The 20,109-nt window shown below is 54.1% G+C and overlaps 1 protein-coding gene across 14 annotated transcripts in view; it reads right to left on the reverse strand.

The window, feature by feature from the left end:
• TNRC6A (trinucleotide repeat containing adaptor 6A) overlaps positions 1–20,109 on the reverse strand; it is a 128,165-nt gene that overhangs the window by 95,404 nt on the left and 12,652 nt on the right. The gene's annotated exons all lie outside the window — the stretch shown is intronic.

Below are 20,109 nucleotides of genomic sequence, written 5' to 3' on the forward strand. Positions count from 1 at the left end.
AGACCAAACGAAAAGGATGGGTAAGAGGGGGCATGTCTGGAGATAAGGGACTGGATCCTGCTGTCCCCTCCGGTGCACGAGAAACCCCAGCCTGATGCCCGACGGCGCACAGCGGGGAGCATGAGGCAGGCCACGTCTCCTGCTACAGAGGGGCATTACAGCAGCTTGACATGGGCTAAGTGGCAGAGAAAGGCGGGGTTGTACCAGAAAACAAGATAGGCGTTGCTTTCCTTAAATATTTTGAGGGTTTGGGGGAACAAATGCAATGAGAGATGCTGTCTGTCATGTGCTGAGAAGAGCAGCTGGCGAAGAGGGAAATCTCACTCATGTCCTCCTTAGCCGCCGCAGCAGAGCGCTCCGCGCCAGGGGACGGAACGGAAACCTTTGGTTAATGAAACGCTGGACAGGCTTTGCCTACGGGAATTTAAATCCATTCCTAGAGAATGTGGCATTACATCCCAGGAAGAAATGGATCCCACAGTTTTAATCTGGCAAAAGAGAAGGCTGGACATAAATCTGTATGAACAAAATCAAACCAAAAGCACCCAGAGAAAATCCTATGCAACGTGCCCAGGCTGAACCCCGGAAATGGGGCCTTTCATGGCCTGTGCCCAGGCACCCCCAGGAGCCCTGCCTGTGCCGGACGCCGCGGCACGGCTCAGGGAGAGCCAGGCACAAGGTGCCTTAAGCCCTCTCTGCTGTTCTGGCCACTAGTTTTCTTTATACTCTGTAACTCCACTGGATATGCTGAACGTGCTACAGATGAGACCAGCGCCAGGTTCTCAGCAGCCTGTTCCCCAGGAAAACAAGGAGGCTCAGCACAAAGGTCTCTGAGCTGAACAGTCTCCTTCCCCCTCCCGCAAGGCTGCTCCCTGGAAGCGCCTCGGGGTGCCCCTCGCGCCAAGAAGAGCTCTCGGGGGAGGCTTCACTGCTGCATTGCTTCTTACACACATTTCCTACATGCTTGAGGTTGTTCTGAGCTTCTGCTCTAGCCAGCAAGGACAAGGCAGGGTGACAGTACTGGAGTTCCCGTACAGATGTGGCTCGAGGCAGCTGCTGGCATTATAAATTCTGCCTCATCCAGGCATGCAGCAGGCAGAGCGCAGCTACGCAAGTGGGCACCCTGCGCGGCCACCCGTCAGCACCAGCGGCACAGCCAGCCTGGGCTTCAGCAGACCTGAGCGCGGAGCTGCGCTGCTTGCTGAGGAGCTCTGACCAGGAAGTCTGAGCTGCAGCTTTCCTCCTCTGCCTCACTGCTGGTGCTTGATGGGAGACAGCCTTCAGGTTCATGGGCTAGGCCTCTTTAAAAGAGCAGCCAAGGTTGCTCCTGGACTCAGAAACGAAGCAAGAGCCAGAGTCTGAGGGCTCCAGTGGTCACAAACAGACTGCGGCTCAGCAGTCTCCTACTGGTATGAAAAAGGCAGGCACAGCAGGATGCACAGCCTCAAAGATCTGGCCTTCTGCTCTACTCAGCCACCACACTGTGACCAGCTTCAGATGCTGCATGTCAAGAACGATGTGGACAGTTGGAGAGAGGCCAGAGGAGAGCAAAGAGAATGGTCAGAGGCCGGAGAACAGCGTATGAGCAAAGAGCACGGGAACTGGGATCATTCAGTTAAGAGAAGAGGAGTATGAGGAGAAACATGATATTCTGAGAAATGCCAGCCAGTTCCTGAACTGTGAAAACCCTCTTTGGGGAACGCTGCTCCTTTCTGTTTCTGCTTCTTCTCCCGGGATCACACCCTGCTCCTCTTTACTTCAGCTCCACCTGCTTGCTCAAGGTTGGTCCTGGCCCCCTCTGCCCGGCATGTGGGGAAAAGGCAATGCTGGTTCCCAGACCAGCTGTTATCCCTAGGGTGCTCAGCACTGTGCACAATGGCAAGGAGTTGCTGCAAAGAAGAGAAGAGTAAATTGTTCCTCATGTCCACTATTGATAGGACACGAAGCAACAGGCGTGAATCAACATGAGAGAACTTGGCTTTAGCTGAACAGACTCTGGGAAGACTGGGATCTCCATCATTCTTCCACAAGCAAGAGCAATGATGACCCTCCAGGACCTACCAGCTTATTCTGCCCATAAAGTCACTGCTCTGCCAGGCTTGCAGAGTGCTCCAGAGGTGGCAGATGGCAGCTTCAGGAGTGGGCACTGTAAGCTGAGGCTGTCTTCCCCGAGAACAGAGTTCACTGCAGAGACATGTACCGGCTCCCCGCCTGACATCTTATGGGAAGGCAGGAGCTGGTCATACCTGGTGTCCTGGATGTTTGGCAGGTGCCCCTATTTAAGTGATAGATCAGGCAGGGACTAACAAGTGTTCAGCACAGAATGAGGTACCAGCTCTCAGGTAAGGCCTGGTATTCTTAAGAGCTTAACCCAACCACTCCACTGCTGGCAGAAATAATTGCCCCATCTTAGAGCAGGCACAGCGAGAGTCGCTCCCATCGTGCGTGGATCGGGAGTGCCATGCTGTGGCGGCTGTGCTGGCCGCAGAGGGGCAGGCAGGAGAAGAGGGCACCCCAGAGAACTGGCCACGGCAGAAGGTCAGCCTGTCCGTGGTCTGCCTCTGCTGACGTGAGACTCCTAGCCCAGTGGGCTCCTTGCCCCCACGATGGCACCCCGAAAGCATGTTTCTCCCTAACTGCATTATATGCCTGTTGCGCTACAACTCACACTGAGTATGATGCATATTTAGAGAGAGGAAGCTAGAAAACCACTCCTAGATGCCCCCTACCTGCCTGGACATCACTTTGTCCAAATCACTGGGTGCCTATCAGAAGTCAGCACAGCCTGGAAAGCCACTAAGGTTGTCACAGTTATAGTAAAGTGAGTAAAAATTGCTACTGGTAATGTGATGCAGAGATTCCTTGTCAGCCTTGCTTCCCTTCCTTCCCGGCTCCCTTTACCCCCGTGCACAGCGCACAACTTCCTGCCCTTCCCAGCAAGTACCTTTTTGAAACAGCAGGCAGCAAAGTTTAACTTGCCTCCCCAGGACACTTCACACCAACTCCAAAGCCCTAATCCCATGGCCAACCTCCCAGGGGAGGCCTCGCTAAGCAAACACTCCATTTGCTGGCTGCCTTCTTAATTACTGACCATTTGTTAACAGCATTTGACAAATTAATTCCTAATTCCTCATGCTAACCGTGCAATGCTGCTCTCCTGGCGTTTCCTGCCATCGCCAGCTCCAGGCCGTGCCCAGCTCTGCCGAAGGCAGCCAGCCACGCGAGCGACTCGCCCGGGACACGTCTGCTTCCTCTCCCTGCAGCACGGGGACTTCCAGCTCCAGAGCGGCACCGAGATCTCTGTGCTTGCATGTTTTGCAAGGGGAGAGGAGGGCGACGGCAGCCCCTTCCGCAGCTGCTCCTGGCTGAAACAGCCAGCGCGCCAGCAGATCCCTGCACGCGCTCGGGCGCTGGGACGCTGAACTGCACCTCGAGCGATGGACCAGCAGCTCCCGTCCGCCGGCTCGGTGCCGCAGCAGCTTGCTGCAGGGTGTGCTGGCATCCGGGCCCCAGACACGTCCGGGATCCTCGGCAGAGTTTTGGATTTCTGCAGGATTTTCAGTTGTCAGATATCTTTGTTTAATGTCTCTAGCACCTGTATCTATGAAGAAAACTTCCAAAACTAAAACCAGATGTCAGAATGAGTTGCACTGAATAATGCCATTAGAGACGGTGCAACTCAGAGGATCAGAGTATAACATTCATGGCTGTGTATTATGACATTAAAGTTTTCCAGTTCATACGTTTATAGCAAAAAATTCCTAAGCTGACTACAAATGTCTCAGTGAACTTATGAGAGTTTGGCAACTTTCAAACTCCAGTACTGGTCTTTTGCTTTTGTTTTTACTCTAACTAAAGTCATGCAAGGAATTCTGGGATATTCCCCTCTGCCCAAGGGGAAAAAAAGAGAGGTTTATTAGGGGAGAAAAAAGTGTGAAATCATCTGCAGAGAAACACCTGCCATAATCGGGGCAGAAAGCAGTGTTACCGAGGGGAATTAGGGCGTTTGGCACCAGTCTGGAGCCTTGGTTTCCCTCATAGCCCCGCTGCTTTCCAAGGGAGAAGACGCCTCGCCCCAGAGAGGACGCGCGGCCCTCGGGACGTGGCCTGCTTCCAGCAGCACACCTGTCTGCATGTTGTATCCAGGCTTTGCCCACCAAGATAAAACACTCGGCTCTAACACCGGCTCGGGGAGCGAGCACAAGCAGCAGCGTGCCCACCCTGCTCTGCTGTCTCCATGACCATCCTAGCTTCCCGCTGGGGGCACACATGTCCCCCGAAGAGCTTGTTGCACAACGAAAAGGGGCTGTTAGGTAGCGGCAAAAGCACATCAGAGCAGTGAGGACTCTGCAAACAGTGATAACTGCCAAGGTCGAGTGCACACAAACCTTGTGTCACGCACTCATGTCTGAGCAGATCTCCATCATCTTACTGAACACTCATTACATCTCGCTCCTTCCAACAGTCTCCCCTGCACAGTCCAAACGCCACCCGAATTTGGACCAGATCCACTTTGGAAACAACTCCTCCCTCCTTAAAAACTGCGGAGGCACAACTTGATCAGCCAGGCTTGCAAAACCTCCACTCCTCCTTCCTCTGCAGCAAGTGTGTCCCTGCATGAAGAGACAAGAGACCCATTGCTGCTGGGAGATGCAGGTTTCAGAAGACAAAGTGCAGGCCTCCTCCCGAGTGGCCCACGTGCTGCGAGCCTACTCTCCGGCCACGGAGGACAGCTCTGAACAGCGCTGCCTGTCCCGCACCTGGGCAGAGTTCAGCAAGATGTGCATCTCCCACCAGGAGCAGGCAGGTCGGGGAGGCACATCAGCGCTGCTCCCGGGACAGTGCGGCCAGCTGCCGGCTTCGGCTCCAGAAGACAGCAAGGTGCTACCTTCTCAGATCCGTGGTGGCTTGTTAGCTGCATTGTCATTAACTTAGAATTTATCTTCACAGCGAAACACTTCCTTAGCTCCGGCATTTGATACAAACAGAGGAGTCTTGTCATGGGCTGCAGCCTGGTTTCCAATACGCTTAGCTTTTGTATTTACAGCCTAGCATCAGGGAAGAACAGCTCCCAGCACCCCCAGACTCCGGCTAGCGAGGAGGCGTATGAGCTTTCCTGGGCTCTCTGTCTAGACAGCTGCAACATAAGAGACCAGGAAAGACGGCTCCCTCGGGTGGTATTTTGGGAGGCTCTAGAGAGCGCAGCCTTCCCTCTCCAGGGCCCAGTCATTCAGCCAGCTTTGAGGGGAATCTCAGCACGGGTGGGTCCTGTTTCCAGAAGACTTCTGCTTTCCCTGGCTTGCCTGTGATGGAGTCCTCTTGAAAGCAAAACGCCATTTGCTTGCAGATATAAAATTCATCAGTTCAAAGCAAAACAAAGATAACATACAACTCTCCTTATGTCACCCCTCTCCTATGGCTTTAGAATGAAATGGGAAAATTCATGTAGAAGAAAGTACCAAAAAAGCACCTGGCATTTGGTTAAAGTACAGGCATCAGACTGCAGAGGCAGCTGCAGTGAGGTCTGCAAGGAATCAGTGCACGGGGGCAGAGGACAAGGCTTGGTATCAGGCAGCGGTCAGAGGGCACACAGGGTTGTAAGCAAGATTTCGAGGGAGGAAATGACTGACTGCCTCTAGCAAGGGGCTTTCTGATGGAAAGGCTCACTAACGTGCATGAAAGAACAGTCCCCAAAGGGTGACAGCAGCAGTGGTGGTTAGTGGGGTGAGAAAACCTGGATGTGAGGTCACAGGGATCAGCAAGAGCAAAGGTGTGAAAAGACTCACATCGAGATTTTAAGATGAGCAGGAAACTAGAGATGGTGATGAATGAGTGCAATACAATCCTATTTCCTGGGGCAAGGAAGCCACTGACTGCCATGCTACAGCTTCCCTGGGGTTCAGACAGCAAAGATTTAAGGGAATTACAATAGTCAGCTTTGAGGCTGGAACACTGAATTTGTGGAAGGGAGGCAAGATGCACTCAAGGAATATATAAATGACATCAGTGACATATGGGAAGCTAAGAAATGTGAGGAACAGCCTCTCTGTGGTGCCATGAGAAAATGTAATTTAAGAGAGAAGTTAGAGGGCTAGGAGAAGAATGTGGTTGGCTGAAGTATCTCAAGTCTAATCAGCAAATCCAATGACTCATGGAGTTGAGAGGCAGATGTATAGGATGAAAAGTTGAGGGAGAATGATACTGCTGTGACTCATGAAATAAGCCTTTTCGGATCGAAGGGAGGCTGTCATCAGCCTGTGCCCTCCTTACTCCAACCCTCCTCCAAGGTATAGCACCATCCCTAGAAGACAGAAGAAAAGGACTCCTCTCAGGTACTCAAGGAGAGTGAGGTTCTTGGAAGGTTGCTTCACCGACCTGATACCAGTGCTGCCCTTCCTTCTCAGAGAGAACAAATCCTTCAGTTAACTTCTTGGGCGGCAGGATCTGCAAGGCTGGAGAATTGAGAGATGAGCAGATTATCCGGAAGGAACATCAGTAACACTGGCATCCAAAATGGCTCTTGGGAGGTGGCTGTTTCCCCACTTTGTGTCATGTATCTCTGCTGACTTGTGACTCTCTGAACTCTGCTATGTGAATGATCTGCATGTGAACCATTTCAAAGGGAATAATAAATGCCCCAGTAAGAAAGCCCAAAAGAAAAATGCCCAAGAGAAGCCCTACGACACCATTCCACCATGAGGGGAACTCTGTAAATATATGCTGAGAATAAAAGTAGATGTACAAGTAGATGTACATCACAGAGATGTACAAGAGCTGGCCCCAGCAAGAGGTGCCTCTTCTTTTAAACCCACTGACAGCCCTGTTGCTGGGATGAAGGTGACACAGGAGATGAAGGATCAAGCAGGTGGACTGGAAATCATAAACTAGCAGGATGCCTTCCCTAAGGCTCAAGACAGGAGGCCATAGACGAGTCAATGGCTGTCGCCTCTGCGAGCAAAACTTTGTTCGCATAAAGAAAAAGAGGAAGTCTCTGTACACACAGCTGGCAAAAATCCAGCTGCTGCTTGTCAGACAGTTCCTGACGCACAGAGATCCGGTGTCTAACTCTGGTTTGTGGTGTTGCTGCACTAGATTGAGGCTTCCTTACCTGTAAGCCAGCAGAACCAGGGGTACAAACAGGCAAATAGAGGCTTGCACCCCGGAGCAGGCCTGGCCTCCAAGAAGCACCACGTATTTCCTGATACCCACCGAGGAACCCTGCCCTCCCCAGCGGCGACGAGCACATCCGCCGTGAAAAGGCACAGGACATGTGCTGCAAAGACACACTGGTGGCTTCTCGTTTCCCATTCGCAAAGCCAACAAATTGCACAGACCGTCACTGGCGATCAGCCCGGGGCCTGCTGGGCCTTTCTGTGCGTGACTGGAGGGGCAGGTACTCTTCCCTAGAGCATCCAAGACACCTCTGCTAACAGGGCGCTGGCGGAGGAGCTCCGGCTACAGGTTCCCAGCAAAGTCAGCTGAAATGAACTTGCTTATACAGCGACGGCAGCAGCTTCCCCTGGCACCCTGGGAGCGTGGAGCGTCGCGACCAGCAGGCACGAAGCAGACAACTGGGGCTGCCTCCTAAATCCTTCCACAGCCAAATAGAAAAGGTAGGTGCCTTCAGTGTCAGAGCCAGGCCTGCCAAGTCCTCCATGCCCCCCACCCCACCACTGCGGCGGCAGGTCAGCCGCCGAGGGCCCGCTGTCGGCATCCCCCGAGCAGCTGCCGGGAGCTCACAGCCTCAGCCGGGCAGGTCCTCCACGGCCCGTACGCCTTCACGCCTTCTGCAGACCTTCTGGGCGGCAGGCACCAGGGCTACGAGGCGCACGTGTTGGCCGCTGCCAGCTCACGAGCTTCCAAAGAGCGTGCGCGCAGAGCCGCGCCAGCTAAACCGAACGGCTGCGGCCCGAGCCCGGGGTCCGCAGCCTGGCCGGGCAGCGGAGCAGCCGCCCCAGCCTGCCGCTGTCGGCTCCCCGAGCGCGGGGCCGAGCCGAGCCGCTCACACCCTCCTCTCGCAGCTGCCCCGCGAGAGGCGACGGCTAGACCAGCTCCGTCGCCGAGCCCCAGACCCCCGACCGGCGGCGGCACGAGCCCAGCAACGCTCCCAGCGCTGCACTTCAGCAACACCCCAGCACCAAAATCCCAGCGTAATCCAGAGGCAGACAGTGCTTTCCAGCTTCAAAGAGCGCTCGTCAGTTAAAAACCGGATTGACGTGACCTCCCACACCCCCCCCCTGCTTTGCGTGGCCTCCTGGACCTCGCAGCGAGTTCAGCCCGGGGTATTTCCCCGAAAGCGTTCGTCTCGTCCGGCAGCCAGGCTGCGCGTCGGCACAAGCCGGGCTCTGCCGGCCGCCTCGCTGTCGGGGCTGCTCCTTGCGCGCCTGCTCCGCTGTGAAGCTACGTGGCCCAGGGAGCTAACTGGGATCAATTTCCCCCATTACTTATCTTTTTAATAACACAAGGGAACATCCACATGAGAAGGTTTTGATGGGAACAGAATTGCTTGCCACTGAACTATTACAGAACCAATTAAACTGCATAAAAACACAGGGTCTGAGCAAACTGCTACAGGGAAAGCTCAAGAAATTAGCCAGTACCCCGGGGGACTTTGCCACCCAAGGCAAAGCAGGGCCTGGGTCAGTTGTTTGTTCAACTGCTCGTTCACAGGGACAATTGGCTGAAATTCAAAAAATCTGTACCAGCAGCAGAGAAAAATTATTCTCAAGCAGCGAAGCTGTGGAAGTCGCTTCCTCGCAACTGAATTAAGAGTTATACTTGGGAGAGCTAGCAAATGTGCGAAAGGGGCAGGGCGGACATTCGTGCCAATTAAAAAGCTTGCATAGTTCATTCCCCCAAATGGAAAATCCTGGCTGCAAACACGAGCCCTTATTTACCCAAGCAGCAGCCGCCGCCTCGCATTCCAGGAGAGCGCGCGGGGAGCGCAGCCCCGAGCCCCGAGCCCCGAGCCCCGAGCCCCGAGCCCCGCGCGGACGCCGACTGATTGGCAGGAGCATTCAGCAGCCCAGAGAAATCCTGTTTTTTTTTTTCTTTTTGCAAACATCTTTAAAGATGTCTCTGAAACATATGGCTTCCTTCAGTGACACAAAGGGGCTAATGATTGCCCAGGAATGTCCCAAGTATTAAATATGGGATCGCTACAGTTACAATGCCACACCAGAAAGGCAATTCATATTTGGTGTCAGCTCAAAAGCGCTTTTGTGGATAATTAGTTCAAGGACAAAAAAAATTGTTACTAATGCTTAAAACTAAGGTGGATGCTGCTCCCTGGTCCTATCTCGGGGTATGAGCTCAGCCTATTGTCTTCCCCATATCACTAGCTGCGCCTGATTAATTTTACTTTTCTCTCCAATTTCTCTGCTGACAATAAATAGGGAACAAAGGCTTGTGCCTGAACAGGGGCAGTAATTCATCAGCGCCCTTCAGAGCCTGCATGCAGCTGCCCTCTTCTCAGCATGGCTGCCAGTGGTACCAGACACTGATTCAGCCGAGCCCTCCTTTCCCATGGTCTCCACGGAGATGGCGGTGGACTTGCATCCTAATGAAGGGGCGGCTGGTGTCGCCTGAAGCCTGCGGAGCCGGGAAGTGGGTCTCTCAGGCTCCTTTTAAACTTGGACTCGGAGCGGTGTTGGGAATGGCACTCACATAATTAAGGATTCAGCCCCCTATTCTTCTCCGAGTGAATTTGCATGGCAGTTCATTATTCTGCAAATACAGTCCCAGAAAATGAGCAGCCCCACCCCTCGCAGGGATATTACTCAGGAGTGCCGAGACACTGACTAAGCCACACTTTTATTTGGGTGCTGCTGGGATTGTTTAATGCCGAAATAAAACTCGCATTGTCTGAGAGCCGCCACTTCGGGACCAGCAGCCCAGCACCAATGGAGCTGAACAATATCGGCGGCTGGTGCGGATCTCCATCGCTCCAACAGTTCGCCACCAGCAGCCCCTCGGATGCAAAAAGAAAGGAAAAAAGCCTCCGCAAAATGACTGTACACGGGCTACCCAGATATATATATATATATATATATATATATATATGTGTGTGTGTGTGTACATTGTTTTGCCATAACAGCAAGGCAATAAAAGACAACGGACGTAAGGCTCCCCGACTCCCACCTGGAAGCATTCCTTTGTGGAGTGTCACAATATTTGCACTGATTTAGTCACTAGGACCGAGCCACGGGAGCTCTGTGGAGAGAAGCAAGGAAACACACTCGCGCGCGCGCACGCAGCCACATACAGAACTAAATAAATTAAACCCCCCATCCCGGAGCCTTCCAGTAAATTGCAAAGAAATGCTCCATCTGCAGCGAGGCACGCTCGTCTGCTCCCGCCTGGGCTCGACAGCAGCTCCCACGGAGAGGGCGCTTCACATCTATTCGATGAGACTGCATGCATATTTACACCCGGGCTTGCACCATGCATGCTAATGAGTTACTCCAGGAAAGCTGCGCAAATTAATTGCTCAAAGTATCTGTTAACTTACCAAATTGGGAGTCGTGATGCAAAATTAGAGGGCAGGATTTTGCAGCACACTTCTGTGGCACGTTGTTACCCAAGTCTGGCAGGCGATTTGTGGCAGGGAGCTCTCTACACCTACAGGATCTCTCAAGACTAAAGGTAGGGACTGAACTATAAAAGGGCAGGTGAAGGAAGGAGAGAGACCTGCTTATATTTTTGTATTTAAATTTTTTTTTTTTTGAGCTCACGTAGCACTTAGGGTCACATGCTGCCTTTAGCATCAGTCTGTGCCGTCACATGACCAAGGTCAGGAGTCACATGACGAGAAACCTGATGAAGTGCCACTAAGACCCATTTAGAATCAACCCTAAAAAACTTAGTTGTAAAAATTTAATTTATAACAGGTTAATGAAATAATTAATTTTTGAAGTAGGCTTCTAACCTTTAGAACCAAATAATTTTGGGGGGGGGGGGAGGAGGGGAGGGGAAGGAGAGAAAGATGGGAACGAAATGCCAAGATTTCGATGAATATTTAATACACCCTCTGCGCTCCTCATAAGCTCCTGCAACTTGGAGCCGTGCCAGCGTCATTTGAATTCCATCCTTTGTTAATAACTAAATTGACGCCTCTGTTGCTATTCGATGTTTGCAGCTCTATCAAGCTGTAATCTGTCACAGCGAATACGGGGGGAAGCATAACTCAATAGAGCGCACACCCCTTCCCGCCCGGACCGCGGCGGCTCGCACAAAGCGCCGGGCTGGTCCTGCAGCCGATCGGCAGCGGGGCGCCCGCGGCTCCCCCCTGCTGCCTTAACCATCCAGCAACGCCTTAATTTTTATTTTTATTTTTTCAACCGGGATTAACCACAGGAAGCTGGGTTTTGTTTCTGCCATTTTAAATACAGAATGTGGCGCTATATGACATTTTCCTAATTTAAAACAGAAAGTAACAAAGCACACAAATTTCTGTGACTCCACAAATAAAAATCTCTTCCGCCCCACTCCTGCACATTTTAAACCACCTGACGATCCCACCCCACAGATCCCTGGAAGATTGGCCGGGGACTGCTGTTCAAGCTAGCCGCACTTACGGCACTAATCAGAACATCTACGGCACAGGCAGGGGCACACCACGGGCACCGTAACCGCACCATCCCGGGGAGTCACAGCCTGGTAACAGGTGATGTGCTGTTTGATAAAACGACCACGTTACAAAAACATACGTACCCCCGTTTGGCATTGATGGTGGGAAATTAAAAATTTAGTTTTGCACGCACACTGACATACAAATCACATAAATTAATAATAAATAATAATATAATCCCTATGAACATCAAGCAGCACATCAGAAACGAAATCTCGGCTCTGCAGAGAAGATGTAGATCCTGGCCAATTTATACAGCGCGGCGGGGTTTGAATGCAGAGGGGGCGAAGGGGGCCACAGCGGCTGCCACGGAGCGGCCAGGACGCGGAGTCTCTGATAGCCATCTTTACTTCTCAATTAGTTTAACTAATTGGGCAACAGCTCCAACATAACGTGCTTGATTCTCCTAATCCATTAATTATTCTACGTGCAGGACAAATATACTTTGCAGTTTGCTGCACGGGAAGGCCGTGCAGGCAGGTTCATTTGCATTCCTGGCACACGGACCGCCGCTTGCAAGAGGTGCCTGTGAGGCTGTGCGGCGGCTTTAATGAAACGCAGCAGAGGAAGCAGTTGATTGGCCACACACAGGAGAAAAAGGAAAAAAAAAAGAAAACAAAACCAATTTTCATTTTGTCTTAAATCAGCTGCATGCACCGCAGGAAAACGTTGGAATCCTGCACAGGGGCTAGGGGTGCCTGCGGCTCCCTTGGCCTGCTGGGCGAGCGCTGGCAGGCTCTTCGCGGGGTCGCGGGAAGCTTAGGAGGTCCTGCGTCGAGCGCAGCGTAGGTGGTCAAGCCACCAAGTCAGCTCACGCAGGGGGAGAAAAGGGGCGAGGAAAGCAGGTGTAATGCCACCAAGGCAGCACACTTAATTTTCACAATAGGCACGTGCTCGTTTTTATTAGTTAATTCTGCCTGTGCCGCTGGTGTAACAAGGGCTCGTTACGTTTTCTGACTGTTATCAAAATGGCTTTAGTCTGGTGCGAGAGGAGATAATTCTGCTGACTTGGTGAGATAAATCGCTGAGGAGGAGCCGAGCGACCGTGCCAGGAAAGGTGCAATAAGGCAGCGAGCGCGATGCCGTCCCAAAACAGAAACGGGGCTGCTGCAGGCGGGAGCGAGGGGGAGCGAGAGGGAAGGGAGCTGACGTAGCCGCCGGGAGCAGCGCTGCGGCAGGCACCCCGCGGCCGGGAAGGCCTGGGAGCGCCGTCAGCGGGAGCGAGCCGGCCGGCGGCACCGCAGCCTGCACGAGCAGCACCCCCCCGCGGAGCCGGAGGGGACGGAGACGCCCGGGTCGGGCACCGTGCAGTTCCCGGAGCCCGTGGCCGGTGTCCGAGGGCCAGGGCTGGGCTTTCCCCGCGCGATGCACGCAGCTCCCTCTCCCCCGTCCAGCCCTGCAGGGCCGGGGACCGTCATCGGGGCCTCTGGGCGGGGGATGGTTAGACATAGCACCCCGCACCCCAGCGCTCCGATTTCTACCTCCAGCCCTACAACCACCCGCGGGCTCTGGGGCGCAGTTATCCCGGCGCGTGCTGCTTTATTTACAGGGTCTGCGCGGTACAGGAACGGGCACAACGGCCTCCGGACGCGCACGGCGCGGCTGCAGCTCGTAATCCGGCGGCGCGGTCCTCCCAGACCAGACTGCTTTCTCTCTTCCAGGCGACCTACAACCAAACACCTCCCGAAGCAGGGAGCCGGCAGCGTTACTGCCCACCTAAGCGGAGCCCGCTCCTGAACACGTTCGCTTGCCGAGACGCGCGCTCTCCCTTTCCCTCGGATTCAGACCGCTCCCCATAGCAACGTCTTGCTCTCACCGCTGGCTCCAGTCACTCGTAAAAACTAAACGTATAAATAAAACCCAGCTGATCGCCGACGCAGGCCCACCCCGGTCGGGCAGCGCGTTGCCAACCTCTGCTCACCCAGCTCAGCCGGCAAACAGGCCTCCTCTCGGGGCGAAGCAGGCCGGCCGGCCGGCCCGGGAACCGTAACCCAGGGGAAGGCACGGCGCGGGGGCACCTCGCCATCGCGGGGGCAGCAGGGGACGCCCGGCCCCGGCCCCTCGGCCTTGGGCTCCGCTTGGAATTTGCCCCAGTGCTCCCAGCGTCTCCGTGCTCCGCGGGGGCCTCCACGGCGAGGCCCCGCCGATGTGCAGGGAGGAGGTTCAGGAAGGGCCGGCGGTGCCACGCGGCTGCCCACCAACCCCTTAGGCGTCCGGGGACCGCGAGGCAGCCCTCCACCCAGGCGGCAACGGCGCGCCGGAGCGGTCAGGAAGGACACGCGCGTCTCCCTTCCTTCCAAGGCGTTACGCAACCCCCCTCCGCCGGCAATGACCGCAGAGCACAAGCGCTGCGGGACGTTCCTCAAACCTTCCCCAGAAGATGCTGAACTGTCCCTCCTGCTGTCAGCCGCGGAGCTGACCTGGTACTTCCGTGATCGCTGGAAGCCCGAGAGGACAGACCGCAACAAACGCTGGTGGGGCCAGCGCGGGGCCGGGGCGACGGGGAAGAGCCTCCCTTGGCGGTCGGGTCCCTCCCGGCCGCCCAGGCGCCTGGCAGACTTGGGCAGACTTTCCAGGGTGGCGCAGACCCTGCCGAGCCGGCCTGGCTCCCGGGCCAGCTGGAGCTGTCACAGGGAAGCCGACGACCGCAGAGAAGGGCCCGCTCCAGGAGGGACCGCAGCCGCCCGTCGCCCTGGCCAGGCCCAGCTCCCTTGGCAGCGCCGGGCAGGATGGCGCTGAGCGCTCAGACAGCTTTAGAGGCCGCTCTTGCGGGCGCTGGCTGCGCGCGAGACGGTGGTGGTGGTGGTGAGTAGCTGGCTGAGGGAGCCCTTTGTGGGGCCAACCCCCGCCAAACCCATCACAAAATGGCAGAGGCCGGCGCTCCGGGGGCCTGGCGGGGGGGGTCGTTCACGCTTCCCCTCCAGCCCTCCCTGCAGAGCAGGCCGTGGGGCGGGGTGGGATCTCCTGGGCTGGTACGGGGTGTTTGCGGCGCTGTTGGTGTCACCCCACGCAGACCTCCTCACAAACGTACCAAGCTCACTGTGAGATGGCAATCGGCTTCCTCTCTCCCCTTCCCTGCTGCTGGGACGCTGCAGCCGAGCCTCACCGCTCTCCGCGGGAAGCACGCGCCTCTCCAGCCGGGAGAAAGCCCCGGACCCGGCGCACGCAACAGCAGGCAGACAACTGGGCGCTCCTGCAAGCGGCACCTCGGCTGCGGCCGAGGGGCCCTGGCCGGCCCTCCTGGGGTGCACCCCTCCTTCCCCTGGGCCACCACAGAGCCGTCTTCTGTGGTTTTTCCCCTGGTGCCGCACCTTGGCCTCCTGCCAGAGGGCCACCACGTTGCTGAGCAGCCACCGCTGGGCCTGGAGCTCAGCCCTCGCACCCGCCGGGCAGGAGGCAGAGGAGGGAAGCGCAGCCGGAGGGCTGCTCCCGGCCTGCCCTCCCCGGGGAGCGGCAATGCCTTCCTGCCGCAGCCTACGAGCGGCGTGTGGTAACCTGGAGCGTTGCTCCAAAAAGGGTTAACGTCGGTCGTGGGGACATGGGACAAAGCATGGACCGTTCCGGGGGTGCCTGGGAGAGCGGAGGCGCCAAACAATAGCGTGCAGCAGCGGGCAGGCGCCCAGCAGCCCGGGCACAGCTGGTCACGCGGCTGGGGCAAGATGGGGACGTTTCAACCTACCTGCTCTGCTGGTAGAAGGAAAAGGAGCCGAGCGAGCACTCTCCTCTGCTGGAGAGAGGGGGTCCCGTGTGCTCAGCCAGCTCTCCCACTGCACAAAGGAAGCCCAACAGCTGCCAGGTACCAGATCATTCGCTAAAGGGAGCTGCTGGCTGGAGACCTGGCATTTTAAGGAGCTTTTCTTTCCTCTTAACAGAGACGAAGGAGTGCCCCAGCTTCATCTGTCACTACAGCGCCTACTGCAACGGTTCGTAGGCGTTGTGTTATGTCCTTGAGACACAGACCGATGCCATCTGGGCAAAATGCCACGAGATCCCTGGAGACCGGGAAGTATCACACTGCATCCAAGAGCTGCACGGAGAGCAGAGCACGGTGCCGCGATCAACAAATATTAACCACTTTGTAGCTGAGGCGAGGAGCAGAACCAGGGGGCGCGCAGCAAGCACAGCTTCAGCAGAAGCAGTGCGCTGGCAGGAGCTCCGGGCTGGCATGCTGTTAACCCCTCTCAGTGCTGGTGTTCAGTGGCAGCACCATGCGGGTTCACTCCAACAAAGGGAGCTCATATGCTCATTTGCTAGGGGCTGCAGGTAATGGGCAAGCCCTGGTGTGGCTGATGGCAGGACACAGGTCAGACTGGAGACCAGAGCGCTCACGAGCCTTGAGGCTGTAAGATATGGAGGCTTGGAAGTGCTCCATCATCTCTTCCCCTCTAGCAGTGCTCATAGATTGCTCTGTCTTGTGGGATTTGACAACTCTCGTAGGAGGCCTTTAGGGCAAATGGGGCTTGCCAGGCATCCCATCCCCTCTATTTTCCCCTGGCCAAGCCCAGAAGCGGTGATTGTAGTGGTGGCGACGGGACCACCATGGAGGTGAGATCATCCACTGGTCTTGTCGTGGGGGAATAAAACACCCTGATCTGCCTGGATGAGAGCAGGCACAAAGGGGCAACCAGAGGGCTTGTCCCAGGCCATTCCACATTTAGAGGATGCCAGAGCTTTGGGGGCAGCAACTGAAGCAGCAGGTTTTGCTCACCGAGCATCTTTCCCCCCAGCTGTGAGTGGCAGATGTCCGACACGCCATGCCAGCAATAAACCCCTGCCACAAACAGCCAAGGACTCAGGTAGCGAACAAGCTACGGACATAAGCAAACAGCTCAGCAACACAGGTCTCCGTCAGTGTCCCCAGCAACAGAAGGATTATAAGGGAAGCAAAAAAAGCACCAAAACTGGAGGAACAAAGCCGTTTCAGAACAGATGGATGAACAATGGTTTTCTTTGGGTGGGCTTTCAACAGTTCTTTACATTTCTCTAGCCTTACCCATGACATGCACTGATGTAAGACGTAATGCAGTAGAGGCTAGGTAGCTGCGTGCTGCGGCTTGTCCAGAAGGGACATCCCATGATGTATAGTAAATTTGCATGGAGAACTTATTCTGTTCCTTCCACAAAGACATCCAGGAAGAAAAACCTTCACTAATTGATTCAGCATAACGTCCAGCCAGCCTTTGCCTATGTTTCAAAAGTGCATGTTGAGCTGCCCCTTTACAGAGACAGCGTAAGCATTCAGAGGATGGCTGGCTATGGAAATTGCTTTAGTCTGGACTGGTGATTGTAGCAGGGAGCGGAAAGCCAGGACTCCTAGATTCAGTCTGTAGACCAGCCACCGATTATGTCAGCAGCTGCTCAGGCCTGTTTTTAAGAACTGCCTATTAATTACAGAGGTCTCTATTTTTTGTTGCTTGGCACTGATACTTCAGTACTAGACTTGTACAATTGTTACATTCATCCCACTCTTTGGATTTCTATGTGCCTAGCACCTCTGAAAATCAGGCCCCAAAAGCCCTTGAGTTGAGTCAAGAACAGAAACACATCTAAGTAGTTACCTCTTAAAAGTTCACAGCTTAGCTCCTGTGTTTCAAAAAATGGAGATAATTCCACTGCAAAATACTCTAAGACCAAATTAATTAATGCTCACAAGGTGTTTTGAGATCTGCAGGTCTTTTCTTACAACTGCTTAGTGGTATACTCATGGAATTATTCACTTGAGTCAATTCACCGTCAGTCTCTTCACAGCACGTGAAAAAAAGGCCCAAGTTTCTTTTTTAAACATACATGTCCTGAGTTGACTAATTGGTACCAGTGTCAGCCCCCAAATAGCTCAGAAACTTCAGAGGGCAAATCCCATGTGGACAGCCCCTCAGAGAAGCCCACTCAGGATGTCTGCAATGCTGGTGTTCAAATGCTGACTGAGCAGACAGACCCCCAAATCCACATCAACAGATGGGAGGGTATCGGGAAAAGGAGGTGCAAATAGCCCTGCTGAGAAAGAACAGCCAAGAACATCTGTGACTGCGTGCTGCACCTCCTCACGCAGCCAGCCTAGCGAGCCTGCGGTGGCAGAAGGTGGCCTCTGTCAGCACCATCCAGGGCAGAGTACACCGGGCTGCAAAAACGCACAGGAACCACATGCAATGTTACCAAACCACCCCAGAGCAACCCCCCAGGTAATGATATTTCACAACACGTTGCATATTCAGCCTCTTCGTGGCTGACCCGCATCCTGATGCGGGCTGACCATTCACCTCTACCAGGCAAACACAGTCCACTAATTGGAAAGTCAGAAAAAAGAAAGAGGAGAAGTCAGTCAGTAGATGGCAAGGGCATACTCTGCCTGATCCACCTGGTAGCTGAAGGGCCTTGCGCTGCTCCAAGTACTCATTCAGCATCACTGCAGGTGCCTTTTACCTGCCTACAACCTGAAGCAGTCTGCAACAGTCGATGGAGTATGATCCTAGAAATACCTGCTTGTACTTAACGGGTAACCCAGCAGAGCACTGTTATTAAACACAGCTGTAAGGAAGACTGGTGCAGTATGAGGCAAATTACAGCCATATTTTAAAAAGGAGAAAATTCAATATTTGGGGAAAAAAAAGTAATATAAAATAAGTAATAGTCATGGCAACCCTAAAGCGACTTCAAGCTCCAGAGGTGTCATTATTCAGAGCAAGCTGTTTTAATGTCTGCAGTACTGAGTTATCGCTGAAATAGACTCAGCTTGTCCTTTTAGCATATTCATTCATTTTTATGGGTTGATTCATATCAATTTCTCTTTTTTTGTTTACCAAATCAGGTTCCCGCTCAGAGCAGGGAGCAGATGACTTCTTCCACGTATAGCCTACCTGAAGCAGCAGGTCTGATTTGATTCACAAAAGCACGTTAAGGCAAATCACAAAATCAAGCCCACCCTCCCTACACTGCACAGCTCCTGGAAGTGCTGCTCCTCACCTCCTCCTTTTCAGGGCAGTTTTGGGCCACTGTCCCCAGTGTTTCTATTTAAACCAGAGACTTGGCGCTATATAGCTTAGGCAGATCTCAGTCCTCAGGAAAAGGGGCACAGTAGGAGTAACAGTCTCCACAGGCCGGAGAGTGGCAGGCTGACCCTTCCCAGAGTCCTTGCCAGTGGTGACACAAACTGAAGCCCAACTCATGGACTTTCTCCCAAGCCAAAGGCTAGAAGAACTTCCTTGCAACGAGAACATGCCAGCATGTTAGGGGGTGTTTCAGAGGGAAGAGACCACCAGCATGGTGGCAGCAGATGGCCATCAGACCACCATGACCATCGGCCCATCACATAGAGAGGAGCGATCTCCTCCCAAGTACCATGTGAGCTTGTTGCACTGAGCCACCTGCCGCCATGAGTCTCCTAATTTAGAGCTTCATGTTTTTCCTGTCACTGTCCCAAGGTGACTCAGAGGCTGAGGTCACCCCCGCTCTTATTCACACCCTCCTGGCTTTCCCCAACTCCTTCGGGAGAGGACCCCGGGGAGGGGAAGAGGCCAGGGCTTTGCTCCTGGCACGTGCAGCAATGCAGGCACTTTAGAGTCCGAGTGCTTACGCAGTGCCGATACCAAAGCCGATGCAGTGGCAGCACCCACCGGAGGTACGGCATCACGGCTGTCCCCATCTTAGAGGCAGGCCTGAAGCAGAGACCTCAGCTCACCCCGGTGTCAGTGACAGCCAGGACTTACAGCTGGAGCTGCTGAGCCTCTCACCAGTGCAACCACCGCAGACTTAAATGCCCATGACCTGGAAAGAGCTTATTAAAAAGGACTCTCTGCACTGGCAGAGAGCACAAACCTGTGCAAGAGAAACAGCTTTGGATAAAATGGTTTGCATGCACAAGCCTGTAGCAGTGCCAAGGCCTTAGATAATGTTCTTTCCATTCAAAGTGAGGCCCCCAGGGACAGTGCAGGGAGGCCGGCTCCAACCAGTGTGGCTAGATATTCAAAGAACTAGACCCGGGCACCTGTCAAACTGGCACTTACATCTTGTGCATGCGATGGAGTGGAGCAGAACCTGCACCTTCCCACTTAGACACCTTGACAGAAATGGAGGCCAGCTCTGGCCAAACTTAAAACCTATTTTTTCCAGTATTTTCTCTGGGGCCTTGTTCCAACAGCTCATGAACAGATAAATGAGATGCAAAGTGGGGTGACTGCCCGAAGAGACAAACAGAGCGGCACAAACTTGCCGTGCACTGCCGGCACTTTCAGCCCCTAAACGTGAAGCTAATTTGCCACTCAGATAACAACAACTATAGTGAAGAAAATAACAAAGCACGTGAAAGAAAAAACACAAAGCACGTGAAAGACAGAGACTAAGTGTGTTGAGCGTTGGCTGACTCAAAACAACCTGCTCTTTTACAGGTAAATAGTGTTAAGCCTCACTGTGGGAGTGGTGGGAGCTGCACAGGGATGGGATGATCTTTGCTAATTGCCAGGTCCACATAAAGCAGCTCCAGAGCC

The sequence above is a fragment of the Struthio camelus genome, chromosome 15 (assembly GCF_040807025.1).
Source record: "Struthio camelus isolate bStrCam1 chromosome 15, bStrCam1.hap1, whole genome shotgun sequence".
NCBI lineage: Eukaryota > Metazoa > Chordata > Aves > Struthioniformes > Struthionidae > Struthio > Struthio camelus.